Source organism: Zosterops lateralis (assembly GCF_965231275.1).
Source record: "Zosterops lateralis genome assembly, chromosome: 3".
Classification (NCBI taxonomy): Eukaryota; Metazoa; Chordata; class Aves; order Passeriformes; family Zosteropidae; genus Zosterops; species Zosterops lateralis.
In genome coordinates, this window is record NC_139764.1 from 20,457,931 (window position 1) to 20,478,435 (window position 20,505).

The 20,505-nt window shown below is 41.8% G+C and overlaps 1 long non-coding RNA gene across 3 annotated transcripts in view; it reads right to left on the bottom strand.

Moving 5' to 3' along the window:
- LOC310907812 overlaps positions 1-20,505 on the bottom strand; it is a 111,866-nt gene that overhangs the window by 30,032 nt on the left and 61,329 nt on the right. The window contains exon 1 of one of the 3 annotated variants that reach the window (XR_014589730.1): positions 7,112-7,264. The exons of 1 other annotated variant lie outside the window; for it this stretch is intronic. This is a non-coding gene — a long non-coding RNA (uncharacterized lncRNA). Of the gene's footprint in view, positions 1-4,875; positions 5,004-7,111; positions 7,265-20,505 lie in introns of those variants that run through there. One more of the 3 variants, XR_014589731.1, reaches the window with a different exon arrangement.

Below are 20,505 nucleotides of genomic sequence, written 5' to 3' on the forward strand. Positions count from 1 at the left end.
CATCTCTGCATCACCTGATGCTCTGTAATTTTTTCATTCTTTCTCTCCTAGTCTTCCTCATTTGGAGACTGCCAGGCAGCTTTTCTTGCTCTTTGTATCTTTTGCTCCTTTTTCTGTGCCCCTGAGTCCTTTCTCCTCACGACTCATGAGCAGAAGCTCCTACTATTTACATGTGTTTTCCCCCACCACTGCTAAAAGGGGAAGAGGGAAATATCTTCTGAAAATATCAGCACTTTCTTTAAATCCACTCATGTCATCTGTTTGCTGATTCCTATCCTGTAGCCTGTGACCTCAGCAGTGCAGGAGTTTTAGTTCTGTTTTCTTCATCAGGCTGATTACATTGTCAGCACTTAAAATAAACAGGAATTAATAACAGTAAAATTAATCAACACTTGGGAGTGTAACCACCCTTAGAATTGATGGAATCAGCTGGTAGGTGATAATTAGAACCAGCCAGAAGCTTTTTCTCAAAACTTACATGTAAACTTCCTCCATGTTAGAAACCACACATTAAAATACTCTCCCACAGCAAGCAACTTTGCTTGGTTTTTTTATATCCTCACAGTGTGGAAGGTCCTGTATAGACCACAAAAACAAAGTAAGAGTATCCAATCCTCACCAAATATTGCTTTCACATATTTCTGGCTCATCCAGACCTAGAAAACCCCAGAAACACAACTAAGCCTGAACTCTGGAAATTCTGAAAACTATTTTTCAAGCCCTAGAGAGGAAGAAGGAAACATATCTGAGTTCTTGTATTCTTCTTCCAAATGGATGTTTCTGTGGTTTCTCTGCCAGGGAGTGCTGCAGTGACTGGATACTGACATCAGTATCCCTTGTGCTGCTCTCTCCACCTGGGTGGGGAATTCAGAGTCAGTGCTCTCAGCTGGGGGGATCCAAGCTCAGCACTATGCTGTGCACCCATTCCTGCAGCCAAAGGCCAAGTCCATCTGTGCTGGAGATATTATTAAAGTTATTTAATGATTTCCATTGCATGCAAGCTGCATTTGCCTTCAGAGTAACCCAAGTTGCTCAACTGCATAAAGAACCCAGATTTAACTAAGGGGGTTCCCTCGATGGAGGTCGCAGTAGTGACTTGAAATGGATTTAATTTTGTGCTTTTGGGTAATTTTCCTTCCCTTCTTCTTCCTCTCTTTAGATTAGGAGAGGTAAGGCTTTATGGTGCTGCTGTTGGTTGAAGTGAGGAGTGTGTTCAAATCCTACAGGCAGAAGCAAGATGTGAGCACCCCAGCTCAGGAAACAAGTGTAGCAACTTCGCAGTTGTGCAGGGAACATCTTCAGAATGACTCGGTGTTGTGGCTTTGATGATTTCTTCAGACACTGTGGGTAGACTGACAAATTGACTTTCAAGTGAAAGGTCATTGAAAAGAATTGTGGATAAAAGCATCTGGATTTACAATTGAAAAGCTACAGAAGTTCAGTTTACAACTCTACTGGGTTCTGTGCGTAGGAGTTTCTATCATATAATTTGGCAGCTTCTTCTGCCTCCTGATTGGAGTTGTAGAAAATAAAAATTCCTTGTGGTTTCTTTCTCTTTTTTTCCTCTTTTTAAACACAGTGGAGAGTTGTGGTGTTTTGGCAAGTCTGATACAAAGAAATATTGTACTGGCATTGTCTCATATTTTAGGTGACCTCAGGCCTGAACTATACAAGTGAAAAAAATAGGTCTCTGTTGAATAGAGCACACATGTGCTTGAATCAGATTATAGAGGGAGTGTGAAAAGCAGAGCACACACACATACACACACACACACACGATACATTTATTACTGATGTTGTGGGCTTAAATGTAATGCCCAGTTCTCACCCCAGGATGCAAATCAGGAGTAGCTATGTGGTGTTAAAGCCTGCTCTGCTCTGGTGTATGAGGTTTCTCTTGGTATTCCTCTCCCTAAGCTCACAACTATAATAAAAGGGTATTTGCAAGACAATTAGGTGGCTGAAATTGCTTAATCTGTTCAAACACTCACAACACAAGACTCCAGTGGGTGGTTGCCTTTCAGAGTGTTTGTGACAAGGAGTTTACGGACCACTTTTTTTTTTTTTTTTTTTTTTTAACTTCTCTCTCTTTCAGGAATCAGGATGAGAACTTAAATCCTGGAAATCCTTACCAATAAAAGCAAACACTGCATGCAGAAAGGCTCCCTGGCACCCCCTCCTCCCTTCCCCTTCTTTGTGGGACATTAAACTAAACTAAACAGAGATTTGTGCCTATCAATATTGACTTGACTGATTTCCCTTTTCCTGACTTCTCTAATCCTGTGGTAGATTTTCTGTGACATTTGCTTCCGGTAGCAGATTCATATGAATGTTCTCTCTAGAAACAGAACATTTCCAAATGTCTATTAAAAAGCAAAACAATGTGGTCGAAGAAAATAATGGGGAATGTTTTTCTGCACAGTTTAATTTCAGCAGCTTCCGCTATTTTCTTCCTACTTGAAAAACTATTTTTTTCTCCACTATGTGAGGGCTTCCCTGTATAAGAAAACTTACTTAATAGAGCTATTAAGCAAAATAGTGCACCAAGGCTCCTTGCACTGTCTTCTTTGCAGGAATTAGTCATCCAATATGCCCCGAAGTCCAGACTGCAGTCATTAGCAGAAGCCTGACGACCTAGGTTAGTATCTAGGGTGGAGCTGAGACAACTGCACTCATTTCCTTCTCTCCATCAAAAGATTGCTTTGACCTCAAGGAATAAGACAGGGAGCTGCCCTGATTTTGCTTCCAGATGCTTCTCTTGGTCTTTATGTGACAGGAACCAGGCCTTGGAGCAGAACTCCTGCTGTTGGATTAGACCTGTCCCTGTCACATTAGAAATCTCAAGCTGTGGCCAAACTAGAGAACTGGATTCTCTAAGTGGCTCCACTGATGGCAGAGGAAATTTGGGCAAGGTGTTCTACAACCATTAGAGCTAGAGTGGGAGAAATCCACCTTCTTCCTCTTCCTCTCCCTTGTTCTCTCTCCTTTTGATGCATCCACATTGCACAATGTGTCCCACATCTGCACTGCACTCAGACCAGGTGAGAGGGAAGAACTGATGACCAATTTTGAAATGTTAGCAAAGAACTAACCATGAATCTTTTCTTCTTTTTTTTTTTTTTGGATTTCAGTGTTTTTTTAAGCACTACATCCCTATTTTGTTAGTGAATAGTATAAATATAAGCCCAGAAATAGAACAGCTCAAGTCCTCTTGTGCAGGTCCTACACTGATACAGTCCTCAAAGAGAATTTGGTGGTCACTGAGAGACCATGCTGTACATCCTTGTCTCTTCCAAATTGTTGTACACAAACCCTGGCTAAGACCTTTTTTCTAGGGAAGCTAACAACTAAATACTCCCTTTCTGCTCTGAACCAGCATTGCTGGGAAAAGCTGCTGTCAGTCACAGGGCACATAAGCCCTCCTGCAATCCTTTCCAATTGCATCAAGATGTGTCCATGGTCAGGAATAAATGATAGCCAGCACTAAGAGCTGAGGTTGATTCCTCTAGGCATGAAGTTGCAAAGGTCCCAGCTACTCTACAGAGAGGTGGGAGAATTAGGGTCATGTACTGGTCTATGAGGCTGACACAGGACAGCTGATGATGAAATGCTGCTGTTTTTTGGTTGTGCCATTGCTCAGCAGATTAAAATTTAAACCTTTGTTGCTATAGAGTGATATACTAAAAGGCCATGCTTTCACTGAGGACCCCAAATATAAATAAAAATTGCAATGTTTTCATCAAAAAAGAGTCCTGTGGACTTGGAAAATGCCCCTTGAAATGAAAGTGCCCTGCAATAAAAGAATGAAGGTTTTGGTTGCTGTGGACCTGTGCAGGAGAGGAATATATGTTAGCACAGGGTCTCAAGGTTTGTCTCCTCTCCTAGCTTCTCTCTCTTTCCTGCTCTAGTCCCATCCTAAAAGTGAAGAGTCCTGGGAAACATCCCACTTGCAGGATGAGGGCCACTGAATGGTCTGGAAAGCAGAAGAAACTTGATTGTTCAACTGACTTGCAAACTTAGCACTTTTTCCGCACACAAATAGAGTATCATTAAAGTGAAAAATCACTGAGATTTCTATTTTTGTTTGGTTTCTCCCCCTCCCCCTTTTACCAGTTTTCCTTCAACTCTGTTTTCCAGTGTCACTAAGTCATTATTATCCAGATACAAATCTCACAGTTTCACTGAAGGAGAACGTGCATTAAAATACCAGATCTACCAGAAAACATCTGCAACTTGCAAGTCTATTGTACTACTATTATATGAGCAAGCCATTGTAAATTCTTTTAAGTCTGTAACTTATTTCACGTTAACACACTGTGTGTTTTACAACACCATTTCAAAGTTTATGGCCTTTTTTCTTTAGCCGCTTGTTCCAATTGCATCTTATATTTCATCAAATATGGTAAAGAAACCATGAGAATAAATTGATGCTCCATATGAACCCCCCTATAAATGGATCTTGCCAAATTGCTGTAAAATGGTTTTCCTTTTGAGCCCTCCAGAATTGTTAGTAGGTTTCTGAGGCTAAATCCTACAGGGAAACGTTATGAGCATTTAAGGCCTCCAAACTTTATGCTTCAGTACAAAAAGCCTAAGGGCGAGGATTTAAAATGGATGAAGTGGAGAAATTTGCACTTCCTTAAGAAAACACAGAGCATTTCCTTCCGCGTGTCAGAAACGAAACCAGAAAATACAAAGTAATTTGTCAGGAAATTTTCCTTCCATAATTCCCTCTTCAGCCCTTCCTCTCCCACCCTTCCCTGCTCCCACTGCAGCCCTGAGAGCCTCATTTTCCCCTCCTTGCTGTCAGCTTCGTGGCTGTGTGTCCCAGCTCCAGGCGCGGCGATGGACGATGGACGGCGCTGGGCTGCTCACCTCATACAGCTTTGCTGTAATGTCTCCCTGTGTTCATAGCTTGCTCCTGCCACCCTCTTCCCTGCTCACCTCCCCACCCAGGCTCAGGCCTGCAGACAATCCTTCAGGAGATAAGTACCCTTCAGGGACACCCGCTCAGCCGCAAACAACGTGGCCTCATTTGGCTCTAATTGGACGCTGGTGTAAAAAGAAAAAAACACTTGTCATATTTATGAGTTACTGTGAGTTAATAATACACTGGGATCCATTAGTTAAAGCACATTTGCTCCAAACATGTGGCTTCAGCTTTTTGTTTTTCATTCAAGCAACATTTTTTCAGATGAAATGCAGTTGCCGTTTTCCTCCCAGGCACTCAGTGAGCCTCAGGGAGTTACAGCATCAATTATTTTTCTCCCCATATGTGGAACAAAATAAAGAAAAAAAAAAACAACTCTGAGTGTCCTAGCCAGAGAAGCTGGAATTATTATCCAAAATAATAATAAAAGAGTATCAAAACATCCAGAAATCAAAAGCTGTAGCCAGCTGAATAAATGTAGTCAAAATTGAAAACATAAAGTCTGCAGAAGATTCTTCTGCAAATAAAATGGGCTCTGCTCTCTCTGTATTTTTAGCAATGTCCTCTCTTGCCTGAGCCAATTCTTTTACTCCCAAAGTCTGTCCACTTGAGAGTGACTTTTCTTTGACTGTTTTTCAAATGATAAATTCATTAGTGCCTTGCAGGTGGATTTGCCTGAATTTGAAAACTTCAGAAAGGACTAAAATGACAAGCAAAAATAGAGCACGAACAGAAACTTGTTTTCATACTCTTGCTTCGGAAATGGTGCTGCGTTTATGTGTAATAAAAATCAAGATGTTCATCTTTCTTCCTCTCTCCCTCTGCAATATTTTTTCAGTGCCGAAGATGTCAAGAGCAGAATTTACCCTTCCCTTGATGCCATCTTTTTTTTCCCCTCCTGTTTCATCACAGCTGCATGGACTGCAGCCAATTCAAACTGTACCTTCGCACTTCACTGCTTAGGACTCTGCTGCACTCTCTTCAATTTGACAAGAGTTTTTAATGCAGATAACTGAGCAGACAGGCTAAAACTTCAGACTGGTTACTGCACACCCCAGGATGCCCACACCTCACAGCCTTATCCTTACATAGGCTGATTTCTCTCACATCAGGAAGAGGCAACAGAGCAAACTCTATGAAGCCCTGCTTGCTGTCAGTACCTGTGGCTTTATTTGGAAGCTCCACCTGCTCTTTGGTTCAAGATGTATTTTTTTATGTATTTCCACCATACCTAGGAAACATTTATGAAACATCTTACATATTGCTGCTGCTTTATTAGTAATAAATTTTCCTTTCATTTATAAGCTCGTATTAAGCAAACAGCTCCTCCACTGCTGACTCAGCCTCGAAAGCTGCACTTTATATATGTCAAACAACATACATAAATTTATAAGGTGAACAATGGTTGTATTTAAGTACTGATTTAGTAATCATGAACTTCGCTGGCAGTATCCTTTGGAAACTAAATCCATAAATTTTATTAGTATTAAATGTTTCTAATGGGAGTTGACAAATACTTGAACTGAGTTGCTTTTTCTCCGCACTTGGCAAAAGGAAAGGGACAAAAATTCTTATTACACAATGAGAAATGCATTAATACTAAAACCCATTCATCTCAATTTTCTACAAATATAATTTAAGACCTTTTACAACCATTGGTGAAATTACAATGTGCTGTGGGGAAGTTGCAAAAATTTTATGAGAGTAATAAAATTGTCATTGTAATACCATTATAGGGTGCAGGGACAATATAGATATTTGGGTTACCTATTGTCCTTATGCCAGGCTGAAAAAGCTACATGCAGGACTTATAGCATGTAATGGAGACAACTGCTGATACAAACCAGAGAAAGGAAATCCAGGTCCACTTTAGCTGGCCTAAGACAAATCCTCATTAGAAACACAGACTCAGAATACCCTTCCCACTTGTGTCAACAACAATGAAATTTAAACGGTAGGACTGTTTTACATTTGTGTCAATGGTAGCACAGAGACCAACTAATTAAGCAGAGATTATGTGCAATAAAACAGTGTTGCATCCAAACCCTGATGTTTTTAACTTCTGTGCCATACTTTCTAGGGTTTGCACTCAAGCCTGACTGAAGGTAATCATGGTGGTCCCCCTTGTTCATAGCCAAAAAAACTTCTCAGGTAGCTCATGTCAAAACCATGAAATCTTACCTGGAATTAAAATGGTGTTAACTTTCTAGAAGTGGAAATTCCTTTCTCTGAAGAATAGTGTTGCTGGGCTCTATCCAGGGCAAGAGTATTGCTTTCTCCCTTCCTGTCCAAAGGACAAACAAAAGGAAAAAAAGAGAAAGAAAACAAGAGAGGCAATTGCAGCCTTGTACGTTAGCAACATTTCACTGGCTGCATTCAGGAGAGTAATAAAAGAATTGAAATAGTTCAAGCATCTGCCCTTGGCTGAGCGATTTGTAATTATACACTACAGACTCTACTCCCTTGGAACAACTGTCTTTGATTCCTATCTCCTTTTATTACAGCTGAAATACAAAACTCCTGATGAAACCATTACATTTCCATGTGAAATTCACAACTATAAGGGGAAACCTCTGCAAACTTGCCAGACTTTTGAAGGGGGGCAGAAACATATGGGCAAAGGTTATAAAGTTCCCTTCCAAGTTTCAAAGGTCCAACCACTTGGGGCAGCCTGTTCTGGAGTTAGAGATTTATTCTCTTCATTTTAGTAAAATTTTGGAATGGGAATAAGGAAGTTAATTTTATTTCCTGTATATTAAGAGTCACCATGCTGTGAACTCCTGAAGTTCAGCTGATCACTCTCCTGAAAGTTACTGACTGCTTAATCCTCACCAGGATAATGAGAACCATGGTAAAATCACCCAGGAGACATTTTCAAACACTCAGAGAATCAGCGAGATCTACTATGCTTTTAATACCCCTTAAGGTTTTTGTCCCAATTTTAGACAACATTCCTCCAACAGGTGAGAAAGACTCATAAGCCTTGTTAGGACCCTTAAAGGGACAACTGGAGCGGGCTCTCTTTGCCCAAGTCTTCCCCAGAGGAGATGGGCAGGGAAAGAGGGAGATGTCAGTGGGACCACATTGAGGCATCTATTTTGAAATCCCCAGAAGATATTTTGAAATCCCCTCGGTGCATAGGAAACATGACTTCTGCAAAGAGGGTTCTGGTCAATGCCATTTTGGGTCTTCCTGGAGGGAGCATCCTGAGGATTTAATTTAGTGGTTTCTAAAAATGCCACCTGAGGTAACGCTGCTGCCTCTGCTGTGTCCCACAGGGAGGTGGCAGTGCCAGGATCAGTGCTCACCAGGAAAAGCTGCCTCTTCACTGGCCACAGACAAAGCGTTTAACAGAGCCCCCTCTGCCCATATCCACACGTTTGATATTTTACAGAAAGCAAATTCAGAGCACACCTTTCTGTGCTCAGGCAGCCTAAGCCTGCCCCCTCATCCAGGGAAGTTGCTCAGCAGCCTGAGCTCCCGTCACGCTTATTCCCTTGCTTCGCACGTTGCCAAGAGGCAAGAAGGTATTTCCCTACACTGCAACCTTTTATTTTCTGTTCTTTTTAGTCTGGCTAATATGTCTTCTTGGTAACCACAGTATAATAAATTTCATAGAGCATGACCAGCATACTTAGTTCATATTATTCATTTGCAGTCATTTATTTTTTCCAGCTCCTCTTCCACTCCGGGTCCCTTCTCCCCGGCGCTCACTCTGTGGAATGATAATAATACACACAGAGTGCCGGCTGGCTGAGAAGGACTTAAAAACAACAAGTAAGAGGATCTTTCTGTGCTCACACCTGTTTTAAGATTTGTTATCCTTAAAAAGAAAAGCTGTAGGGATTCACTCTCTTTCTTCCTTGTAGACCCCAGTGGAATATACCATTAAACCACAGGGAGGAGAGAAAACCTTCAGTGCACTTAAATATACTTATGTCAAATCCATCTCATTCTTCCTGCCTTCTTTCCTCAATCTAGCCACCGTTCCCAAGGGCTGGAGAACATTACAACCCATTCACTTTATATGAATGGGCACAGACAGACTTTTTCACCATTTCGATATGTCTACATTTGCAGGCATATCCTGTAGGCCAACTGAAACAGCCTTAATTTCAATTTACTGTCTCCCTGAGGAACATGCCATTCTCCTGAAAGTGGAAAAAACCCTCAACGGCCATTCCCTGCCCCCCTTCCCTCCACCTCAAGTCAAGATCTGAATTGGAGGGAAAATTTCTTCCAAGATTAATGGACTGCCATTCTGATGCTTATAACAGGGCACATGATCTTTATTAAACAAGTAACGAACAACTTTCACCAAAATACTGTATTTGGAAGGTGCTCAGTGTTACTGGACACGACTCATCTAAATCTTTTTCCAAGTCCCTGTAGATTGGTGTTATATTAGGAAAAAGAAAACATTCCTCAGTGGTCATTTAACTCTGCCTTGTTTTTCAGCAGTGCTATCAGTAATGATAAAAACAACACTAATAAAAAAGTTGCCAAGGTCTTGACTTGCTGACTTCAGATGCAGGCTAGGATCAGCTCAGTAAATGGGAGATTCTCCCACCTTCCCAAGACAAGTGCTAGAGGTTAGCTATTGTTGCCACAAACCAGAAACAAACCAGATAACAAATAAATATTCAGTGGATAGCTGGAGTATGAAAAATAACCAATACAGCTTGCCAGACCTTGTTGGTTACAGCCTTGATTTAGAGTAAAATAACACGTATAGCAAAATAACAAAATAATAGATTTAGGAGAGGAAAAATAGTTTCTTTGCAGAAGCACTGACGTCTTACTGACATTCAGGCTCTGTTGGTACCTCGTATTACAGGATTTCACTGGGGCTTTGGCAGTTGTCTGGAAAAACTGCCAACATAGAAGCCAATGTGGAGTATTGCTGGGGTGCACAGCTCAGCGAGTTTGTAATTAATCATTTATCATCCAACAGTCATGGCACAAACCTAGTCCTATCTCCCAGTGCTGTAAATACCACAATATTCCAGCAGGCTCCTTAGGAAAGTATCAGACACTGGAGCATATGGCCAAACAGTGATTCATGTTATTACACTGAAGTTGTTCTAGCCTTGCTGATGTATTGCTGAGTACTTAATGGTTTCTGTGCAGTCTCTTTAGGGAGGATGATAGTTCAGAGATTGATGGGCCTGGTCCAAGTTGTCCAAGAGGTCTGATGCTGTAAATTTGTTCACAGAAGTGCTGCATTTAAGGCAGCTCTTTCTGGTGTGCTTGTATTTGAGATGTCTGGCAAAGAGCAGGCATAGGTGGGCATAAAGGGGATGATCATCTGGTCAAAGGAAGCCAGGAGCATAAGAACTGTCATCTCAGCCTCCCACAGAGGGGTAAACTACAACGACATTACCTACCTCCATTTTGGAAGTTGAAGCTGTTCCTTTTCCTGTTGTAGGCAAGCATTTTATTTATTTTAGCCACACTGCAATTAAAAATAGCAGCAAACCAAGAAGTGGTTAGAGAGAAGGCACAAAAAAATTGGCCTCAGTGGAGAAATGAGCTTTGCTTCCCACAGTTACAAACAGCCTCTGCTTAGCAAATTGGATGTCTTTTCAGATTGCAAATGACTCCAGAAAAAACAAAGTCTCAACTGCAACATGAAGGCCAGAGTTAAGTCTGCTGTACGTGACCATAACTAAGAAAGGAAGACAGCAGTCTCAGATAGCATTTTCTTCTCTGAAAATGCCCATCTTTTGATCTGCTTTTTGAATTTTCCCATTATCATTTAATGGCAATGGTAAATCTTTCCAGGGAGTATCCAGAGAAATTCTTACACACAGTCAGATTCAGGATATGGCACAAGGCCATCTCTTAACCAAATTAATAAATACTTTACAGCAAGCCATGAAAAGTCTTTGGAACCATTATTCTGAAAGTTTGTTCTGGTCATTGCTTCTGTGTTAGCATTACTCCATAGTTCCATTGCAATCACAGATGCTTGCATAAAAGAAACATTATGCTGAGACTAATGCTTTTCATACTTAGGGAATCTTTTTCTTATTAGTAGCAAGCAATGAGGAGAGTATCTCTCTCCCATTTCATTCTGAATGCATATCATGGGCTTTTAAAAGATACATATAGTTAAAGAAGGGCTAAAGCCTGACCTACAGTCTGTCGGAGACAACTTTCAATGCTGCATTTGCTCCATTTGGGTTTGCCATGGGCTGGAGGTATTGGAGGCTGCACCTGAGAACTGCACAAGGAATGCTGTTTGATCTTACAGCTACTTTCAGTGACCTGGGTGGGAACTGCCCTTTGCAGCTCCACTGCCAGTGGAGCAAGGCGGTGTCAAGCTCCTGCAGCAATTTGTACTCTACATGTGCCTGTACAGCTGAGTGTAAAGCATTTGTTATTATAAATCAACCTGGGTATTATGTTAATTGGCTTGATTCTTAACTGAGGGGAGACTGTTTTTCAAACACCCAGGACAAAACCTGTTAAACCTCAATTAGGATACAGCCAAGGAAAGTGCAGATGAGTCTGGAGTAATTACCAGACAGTGGCTCACAGGCAAGTTCCTGTTTCAGCCAGAACAGGTGATTTTGAAACCTGACCTCCAGCAGCTGCCGGCTGGGCAGCACATTTGCTCCTTGGGGGCTGCCCAGGCTAGCCTTTGCTCTGTTAACAGCTCTCTGCTGCACATCAACAACTTAGCACCGAGTGGGCGAGGGGAGCTCTCGGCTTTCAGACCCAGAGGGTGGCGAAAGGCAGGACCCAACCACAGACATATCCCTGCAGGGAAATGGGGACCAGGGCTGCCACGGGACAACCTCTATGCTGCTAACCCACAGCCCTCCTCCAAAGTCTGCAGGATAAGAAAAAGTGATATGGAATTGGGCAACCTATCCATCTTTGTATTCATAAGTGGAGTGCCTGCCTTGTCCCAAGGGATCATCCTTGTCTACCTGTTGCAAAGATCTGGCATTCCTGTGCAATACAGTCTGCATGCTTAGGGAAGGGAAGATGGGGTTGTGGCCTTTTGCGATGGGCTTTCTCTTTAATTAGAAATTATTTTTTTCCTCTTTATGATCTCCTGCTTCATGCCAGCATGTGAAGATAGACAAAACGTGGGGCTTGTAGGGAGAGGCTACATCAGTCCTGAAGAAAACATGGACACCTTGAAAAAACAGGCAATCTCTCCTGTGTGTTAAATCACAGCCACTGACATGGTGGAGGGCTGGGGATAATGTGCACTCTAACACCAGAGCTTTCACATGAGCTTGGATAGTTTTTTTCCACATTATCCCCATTTCACATTCAGAAAAATGAAGCTTGGGGTAAAGGATGAACTTGCTGAAGTTCACCTGGCAAAGCACAGGATATAGAATAAGTTTTGTGTACTGCCTGGTCTCTACAGCCAAGGCAAACATACTCATGTACATTTAAAGAGAAAGGATCCTGTGAGCAGAGCTGGAGCTACAGACTTTTCTTAAACACACAGTCAAAGAAGAAATCATTTTCAGAGAGGAGATTATGCACCTGGAAAGCCAACTGAGTTTTAATGGATATTAATGTCTTGCAAAAACAAAACAAAGCCTGGAACTTATTAATTTACCTAAAAAATAAAGAACATTTTGGTTTTAGTGTTAAACAAGAGTTAATTTATCCAGCACATGTTTGCTACTCCTCAGCTAAAGTGCTTTGAATCTGATGCACAGACAATAAATTACAGAAGGCAGCATGGTGCAGTGGATGGAGGAGTTGAGGGGACAGGGGTAAAGGTGAGCATGCAAAGTGTTCTGTAGCACAACATCACCAGCACTGGCTCCCAAATGAAAGCTGAGAGACCCAGGTACCAGAAAGCAGATGGAAAAAAACTGGAATGCAGTCCCATCTGTGGATACTGTTTCTTTTCATGGTTCTCACCACCTGACCCCCTTTTCCCATAAGTTCCTCAGTGAGGAGATCAAGGTGAATTACTCTGGATGGGTGAGTCTCGACAGAGCAAACACAGCTGCTGGCGGGGAGTGCTGCTTGGAGAAACAACATGGAGAAAGCAGGAGGTGAAGGCTTTTATAAGCCAGCCCCACTAACAGCACTTCTCCTTTTCACTCTCCAAGGCTTAGTTCCTGTCCCACTGCAGTCAATGATAATTTCCCTCTTGACTTCAGTAGGAGGATTGAGCTTCTGGAGGGCAATGGCTCCTGACCCTGTTTCTCCTCCTGTTATGTTAGGCACTAAGCCTGAACAGCTTCTCTTTTGCAGTCTTAAGTGTAACTGACTTGTATTCCCTTCAGAACAGTCTTCCCAGCCCTGATTTGTCTTCCCCATCAGTGGGTTCAGACAAAGAATCAGCTTGCACTGTGCTGTGGCATTGCCAAGGTGAAAGGGATCTGCTCTGCCCCAAGAGCAGGTTTGGGGCAGAGCCTCAGCCTTTCACCTCTGTGGTGGAGGTGAAAAGAATTCCTGTGCCTTTAATGAGAACACGGGGGCACTTCTGTACATGTAACCAGCCAGAGTGTACTTCAGCTTTGTTCAAGTCTCCCATGTTTGTCCCAGCAGTTGAGTTATACACATATTTTGCTATGCACATAATGCATAGCTTGGCCAGCAAAAGATAGGAAGGGTAAATGATGGTATGTTTACCTTAGCTCATGGGGATGTCTTAGTGGTTTAACCTTCAAATGTGGTGTGCCTAACTTTTCTCTAACCACAGGTCCAAGTCCCAGCTGGGCTGACTCAGCCTTTATCTTCCTCAAGATAATTTCAGCCCCATTCACTTCACAGTGGGTGGGTGTTTCAGATGAAGCTTTAAAAATGAGAGTTTTGTCTGGTCTGGATGGACCCTAATGATCTCTTAACACTTTTCATGAGAAAAACATTGGTTGTGGGCCAGAATTCCCATTCTTTGCTGCAGCAGCATAGTGGGAGCACGAAGAGAAGACTTCATGAAGCTTGGAGTGGAAAGGCACTGACATGATGGTGAAGCACACATGGTGAAACTGCAAGCCAAGACTACTGTACCCCATGGGCACACTTGGTATGCCCTAAAAGAGCTGGGATTTGAGGTCTCTAGCTGGCTAGAAGGTCTTGTACAGCCCACTGAAGTAAAAATAGGTTGCAAGTGCTTTTCCCTCCCTAAGAGATTTAATCCTACTGTGGAATAGGAAGTAAAAGCATTCAAACAGTTGCATGAGAAGCAGATGACAAGGTATGGCAGGTCAGTTGTAGGGCACTTGCGCAAGGATGTAAAAGGCTGATTGGTCAGAACATCCTCTGAGTATATGGGAAGTATAAGGATGTTCATTGCTCTGTGAATAGCTCCAGATAAAAATTCCATCATATTCCTAAGAAGCCTTTCCAATGACACATGTCTGCCAAGATCAGTGTATTCCTGCAAAACTACTTTTTGAAAATGCACCATTAAAAAAAAAACCAAAAAAGGCAAACAAAAAAAAAATCCCAATTAGCCATACCTTTCTGACAACATTATCACAGAAATCCTGTAATTAGCACAGTTTTGGGTTCCTTCTATCAGCTACAAAGGGAGCAGTCCTTATCCATATGTGACAGGCTCCGGGGAGTGGGTTAAACAAAATAAAATAATTCTGTACAATTTTGCCAGAGCCTAAACGATTATTTAAATCAGTCAAAAAGAAAACAGGTTTTCGATTGCATTTCCCTTCAGTTCATCCTTCAAAGCTTAAATGCCTCTGTCCTTCCAGGGCTAGCACAAGAGAGGATAGTGGCTTTGTGTTTCTGTCCAAAGCGGAAGGAACGGAAAGGACATGAAAGATGACCAGTTTGTCTGAGATCTCTATCCATTTTGCAGGCACAGGTGGTTTGATTTAACATCTGAAATGCTGGACCCTGATGCAGACTGAAGGCAACTTCCAACTCTCAGAGAGGAGACTGTAATTAGTACAAAGAATAGGGAGTGCTGGCAGGTCGAACAGAGCTGCATTTCCAGAAGAAGGTATTCGTTATTGTAGTCAGCACACTTTTGATAAGGCAAGCACATCTCAAGCATTTAGACTTAAATAAACACACTGATTAATGTCCTGGAGGTGGAACATGACTTTCCACTGACCTGTATCTCTGAAAATGATTCTATTCTATTCTAGAAGGCAGATCTGTGCAAAACATTGTAAAATAAGATACCCTGAAAATGTTGGAGATGGTTTGGAAGGGCTGCAACAAAAGCTTAAAATTAATAGTGTGGTCCAATCAATGTCAGGGAATTTTCTCCTTGGCTTCTTCACTACGTGGCCAATTATATGTGTGACTCAAACAAGGTTTCTTTCAGCCCTCCTGGTACGGTGAGGTGACTGTAGAGTATTACTGAAATGTGAAGTGCTTTGAGAGTGTGCACCAAAGTGCTACAGAAGCGCTAAGTGGTATTATCAGCTGTGAATAGATATGCTTATTATCAGCAGACACTCTTCAACAGTCCTGCTCTACTGTGCATCTGCAGCCAGCAGTGATCTCATTTCATACAGCAGCAGCCAAAGAAATAGGTTGGGTTCTTTAATATTAAAATGCATTAGGGGTTAGTAAGCAACTGCCCAACATTTTTTTTTAATTTGGAAGGGACATGGCTCAATACACGGCTGAGTAAATTTACAAACACGCAGCATTACTACGTTCTGTTGGCCAAGTCTGTTTTACACACTAAAGAGCTTAGTAATATAAATATTTTAATTTAGAAAATGCTCCTTCAGATAAAAGGGGAGAATTAAGCCAGTAAACTGTTTCATGCTCCAGGGCCCAACTGAGCCATTCACGTGCTCACCTGTGCTGTGAGCTGGCAGAAATCTGGTACAACTTTCCAATGGCTGCATTCATCTCACCCGTGTCTGGAGTAACAGATCTAAGACTGACCTATTCCAGACAGGACTGCAAAGAGAGGGATATGTAAATACACATAAAAAAGCATAGGGCTTGGAAGGCTTGGCTTAATCAAAGGAACAAGGGAAGGAGGAAGGGGAGATGCTGGCAGCAGTGTTTATCTCAACTCATTGCTGAGAATCCCTTTTCTGTGCTGACTGTACACCCGTAGCAGCTGGCAGAGTATCTTTAGATCAGGCAACCTGTGCTCCTTTAACAGAAAGACCTCCTCAAGTTATGTTATTGGAAACCCTGTGTACAGAGAAACATCAGTCCCTGGAGTTCTTGAAGCTTCAGTAAAAGCCTACAGCAACAGAAAAAAAAAGACCCTAAATTTTGTTTGTAGCTCTAAAGAAAGACTGAGATGAATAAAACTTGGGAACTGAATCCCTCTCAAACTTCAGGATATTTGAAATTTAAAGCGGGATGTTGCAATTTGGACCTTTCTTTTGTTTTGAGCTCTTCAGCAGCTTCTTGCAGTGCAAGGATCATAAAAAGGAACCTCCCATGATCTGCTGTCCCTGTAACTTTAGTCAGAGATTAAAATGAAATTTTTGAGAGGTCACAATCATACACAAAGGAGGTGAGCAGGAGCAGTGAGCACAACACTTCTCCTAAAGGCATGTGACTGAGCATGGTTCTCCTGCAATAACTTGCACAGAATGTTTCAAACTTTGAATCAGAGGAATTGCCATGTTATTTGACCTTTTATGCTGCCTCCCAGGAAAGCCAAGTGTTAAAACAAAGCAAGTAAAGGAGAATAAAACCCTAAAGCAACCAAAACTGATGCAAGTGGAAAGATTGTACGTGCACTTTGAGAAATTGAATAAAATCAGGTACACTCAGCAGTCTTCAAGACAAATTGATATTACAAGATATTTTCCTAAAAACATGTTCCTAGCAAGCAGTGATGGCTTCTAAGCCAACAGAAAGCTTTCTGAAATGAACACATTTCCCTTGGAGCAATCCTAGAACTTGAAACACACCTTTTGCCTTCATCCTACAACACAAGACACTTAAACTTTGTTCTCATTTAGTCTGGAAATATTTTCAGTTGATAGAAAAAAAGAGTCAGCATATCTGTGCTTCTTTACAGTAGGGAGTGCTCTGGTCTATCAGTGACGGCAAAGTTTAAACTCTTGTCTAAATGGATGTAATGTAATTGATGTTACAATCCTAGCAAACAGATTTTCAGTCTGCCTTAGTCACCATACCTCTATGGACTCAACATTACAGTCCTTTTCCAGTGTCCTTCCAATGCATGGTATCCACCTATCCAGAGACCTTTTGCACTGTTGTTTAGTCAGACAAGGGTTCTGTCCTGGCTGTGGACAGGCAAACTGAGGCAAAAACTGGTTTGGGTAGGAAGTTTAGAATTGATTGCATTGATGGTCAATGGGTAGAAGGCCAGAGAAGCTGGCTGGATTACTAACTTTTGGTCTTCATAATACTGGACAATATTAATAAAAATGAAAACAGCAGCAAGCCTGGCTTAAATGAAGAGTTATTCATTTGGTCCCAGAGCATATTTAAATATTTTATTGCACAGATGGAGCCCCTACAACTTGCTTTCCTTCATCCCATAAAGGCCCTGTTTTACAAGGATGTTTGCTGGCCCTGGGGAGGGCTGGATCCGGTTTCCTCTCTATTTATGTATATTTTTTGGGGGGAGGGTTGGGCTCAGGTAAGGAGAATCGATTACTCAAGCAGGACAGAGAAGCTTTTCCTCATTCAGGGCCAAGATTGCTGCCTTTGCTCTTCACCCATTTACCACCTTCAGGTTATGGATGTCCAAGGGGTGTTTGCAGGGCTGCAGATCTCACTCCCACCTGTGTGATGCCAGACTGGAAAGTGTTTAAAAACACACTGGTTGAAATCTCTACACCCAAAAGTCATCACTCCTGGGCATTTTTATTTCTGCTCTGCCTGAAGGAAGGGTAGGAGATTGCTGGGGAAATTACCATCCTATTTATTTAAGGTTTTCCTAATAGTAATTTTTCAGTCTTTTGGAATTTGAAAAGTCTGCTAAAAAGCAGACTGCAAAAGATAGGTCTCTCTTTCCCACATCAAAAAAACCCTCAGGTTTTCAGGAGCATCTTTCTTCTGTGTTTCTTGTTTGCACATTTGTTGGTTTTTTGCACAGTACAGGATCTTAATCTCGTGATTACATACATTCCACGCTAACTTCATCTATTTGGTCTCCATGCACATCACAGCCCTTCTATGGAGTCTGGGATGCATCCCTGCCCAGGATGCAATGCAATAAAGAACAAAACCCAAAACTCTCAGGTTTGTTTGTTTGTTTGCTTGTTTTGGTTGGGGTTTTTTTTGTGTGTGTACAGGTGTTTGGTTGTTTGTTTGGGTTTTTTGGTAGAAAACAGAATTTTTGAAATTATTTGCATGAAAGAAGAGCTCAGAGCCTGAATGGATAGGTTCCACAGACAGAGCAGGACACATGGGGAGTGATAAACTCTAGCTGGCTTGCATAAACCAGGGAATTTGGAAAGGTCTCCCCCAGCTTCTAGATAAGAGATTTCCTCTTGAAGGCAGTGACAAACACCATCCAGACTAATTGTGGCTCTTTGCTTAACAGCACATCACTTATAGTGACAAGCAGCAGACAGAAACTCCTCCAGCAGGCATCACTGCTGAACACACTGCATGTCTCATGACCTGCAGGGAATGCAGAGTCTGGACATGAATCATTTAAAAAAAAAAAAAAAAGTAGAAACCATTAAAAGATTTCAAAACCCCACACACCACCAAAAAAAAAAAAAAAAAAAAAAAAAAAATCCACTCCAAAAAACCCCTTATGATTTACCTGATTTGTAAAAGTTGAATTTCTGTGGCTCAGTTGCCCCATAACAGAAATTCTTTAACTACCAACAAGTCACTTGCTAAGAGCACAGTCCAGCAGGAACAGAACGACAACCCGTACTTAAGAAACCTCATCAAAAAAGCCATCTCAGCAGCCACCAGCAAATTCTGCTTGCTGAGCATATAAACCCTTACCTTATGTTATGCATTCCAAAGGGTAAGGATAGCTTTTCCTTACTCATTAATTTTTCCCTACTTTTTGGAAAATAAAGCAGGATGTGTATTGAAGAATAGGACTATCTTTCTTCTGTGTTACTTGTTTGCCTATTTCGTAGGGGTTACAGGATCCATGGGTGCATACATTCCATGCTAACTTGATCCATCCTGTGTCCTTATGGCCCCTCTATGGAGTCTGAGATACACCCTGCTCAGGATGTGATGCAATAAAGGACAGAAGTAGTCTAGATATGCTTGAGCTTTCTATGCTCAGGAGAAAGACCAGATCTTTTCCTAGAGCTTCTCACACCATTATTTTGTGTACAATGATATTTATCTGTGATATTTATCTTTTTAATGAACAGAACATTTTTGTTGTCTCTCCTATTTAACACAATGAATCTTGGTGGAACATGTGGTAGGGCAGGCTTCTCACTGATAATGTGAGATGCCTAAATGTGCTGTGCTGCAAGGCATGTGGGAGGAAGAAGTGGATAAACTTCCTCCCTTTGTTGCCCAAAGTGGATGATGAGAAAGAAGTAAACCCATTTTACCTATATTTAAACTTGACAGCATTGCCTTAAAAAGTCTCTTTCACCTGGAGAGCAGGACAGCTAAATCCAGGCTAATTTATTTTCATTTCAGCCCCTGAATTATGCCTTCATTTTTATACTAACAAAACTTGCCTTCTGTTCATGGTTGAAATCTGGGCACTGGGTCCATATGCCCCAAGCAAAGCTCTGCCTTTGAACATGTACAGGGTGTCAGGTGAGCAGAACCACTCATGATGATGGTTCACATGCAGAGCTTATAGATAGTGACAGAAGAGCTTCTTCTGAGTCTAGCATGAATCAGTATGAACCTTCACCCACCACTGGCTGCCTTAGCCACAGCCAGGTGACATTCAGCATTTTTGAGAGCCCTGAAGCTGGAGAAAGGCAGCGCTGGCTTGGGGCCTTGTGGAGGCAGGAATTGTACCGTGTGCTGGAATGGGGAACGTCACAAAACAAAACAAAACTGCTTCCCACTCAAACAGACAAGAAAAACGACAGGATCTTGAAATGCCTGGACACTCCCCACAGACTTTACCCAGAGTATATCTAAGTTTGTTTTGGAGTAACAGCTATATGTCATTGAAAAATTACTTTTTCTCCTGCAGATAATTTATAGACTATCCAGGAGTGACCTGTCATCATGATCTCTGCCTTGAAAGCAAAATAAAAGCAAACAATAAAGAGTTTTGCATGGATTTATGTTGAGATCCAGTTCTTAATTAAGCTGTCCAGAAGCTGCCGAGTATCCAGTCTGTTCTTAGGGTTGATGGCATAAATCCAGAGCAAACCTAGAGAAGTGAAAAGTGCAAGTCCTAATGGGAGCGGAAGAGATTATTTCTAGAACTAGGAGAAAGTCACGGTGTCAAAATCCATTGGAAACCAGAGAACCTTGTTCATGGAGGGTGACAGACTCATCTGGACTGTATCTATCCCATTTATTTGCTTGCAGCACTAACGATTTGCCTTTAGAAAAACTACAAGCCATCTATGTATGAATCTGTTTTCTAGTCCTGTTCCATTTGTGCAACAGAGAGGAATCCAGCAGATCACAGTCACCTTAACAAATAGCAAAATTATTGTGAGGAAGAGCTTTACACAATCTTCAATTGACTAGCATGAGGAAGACAA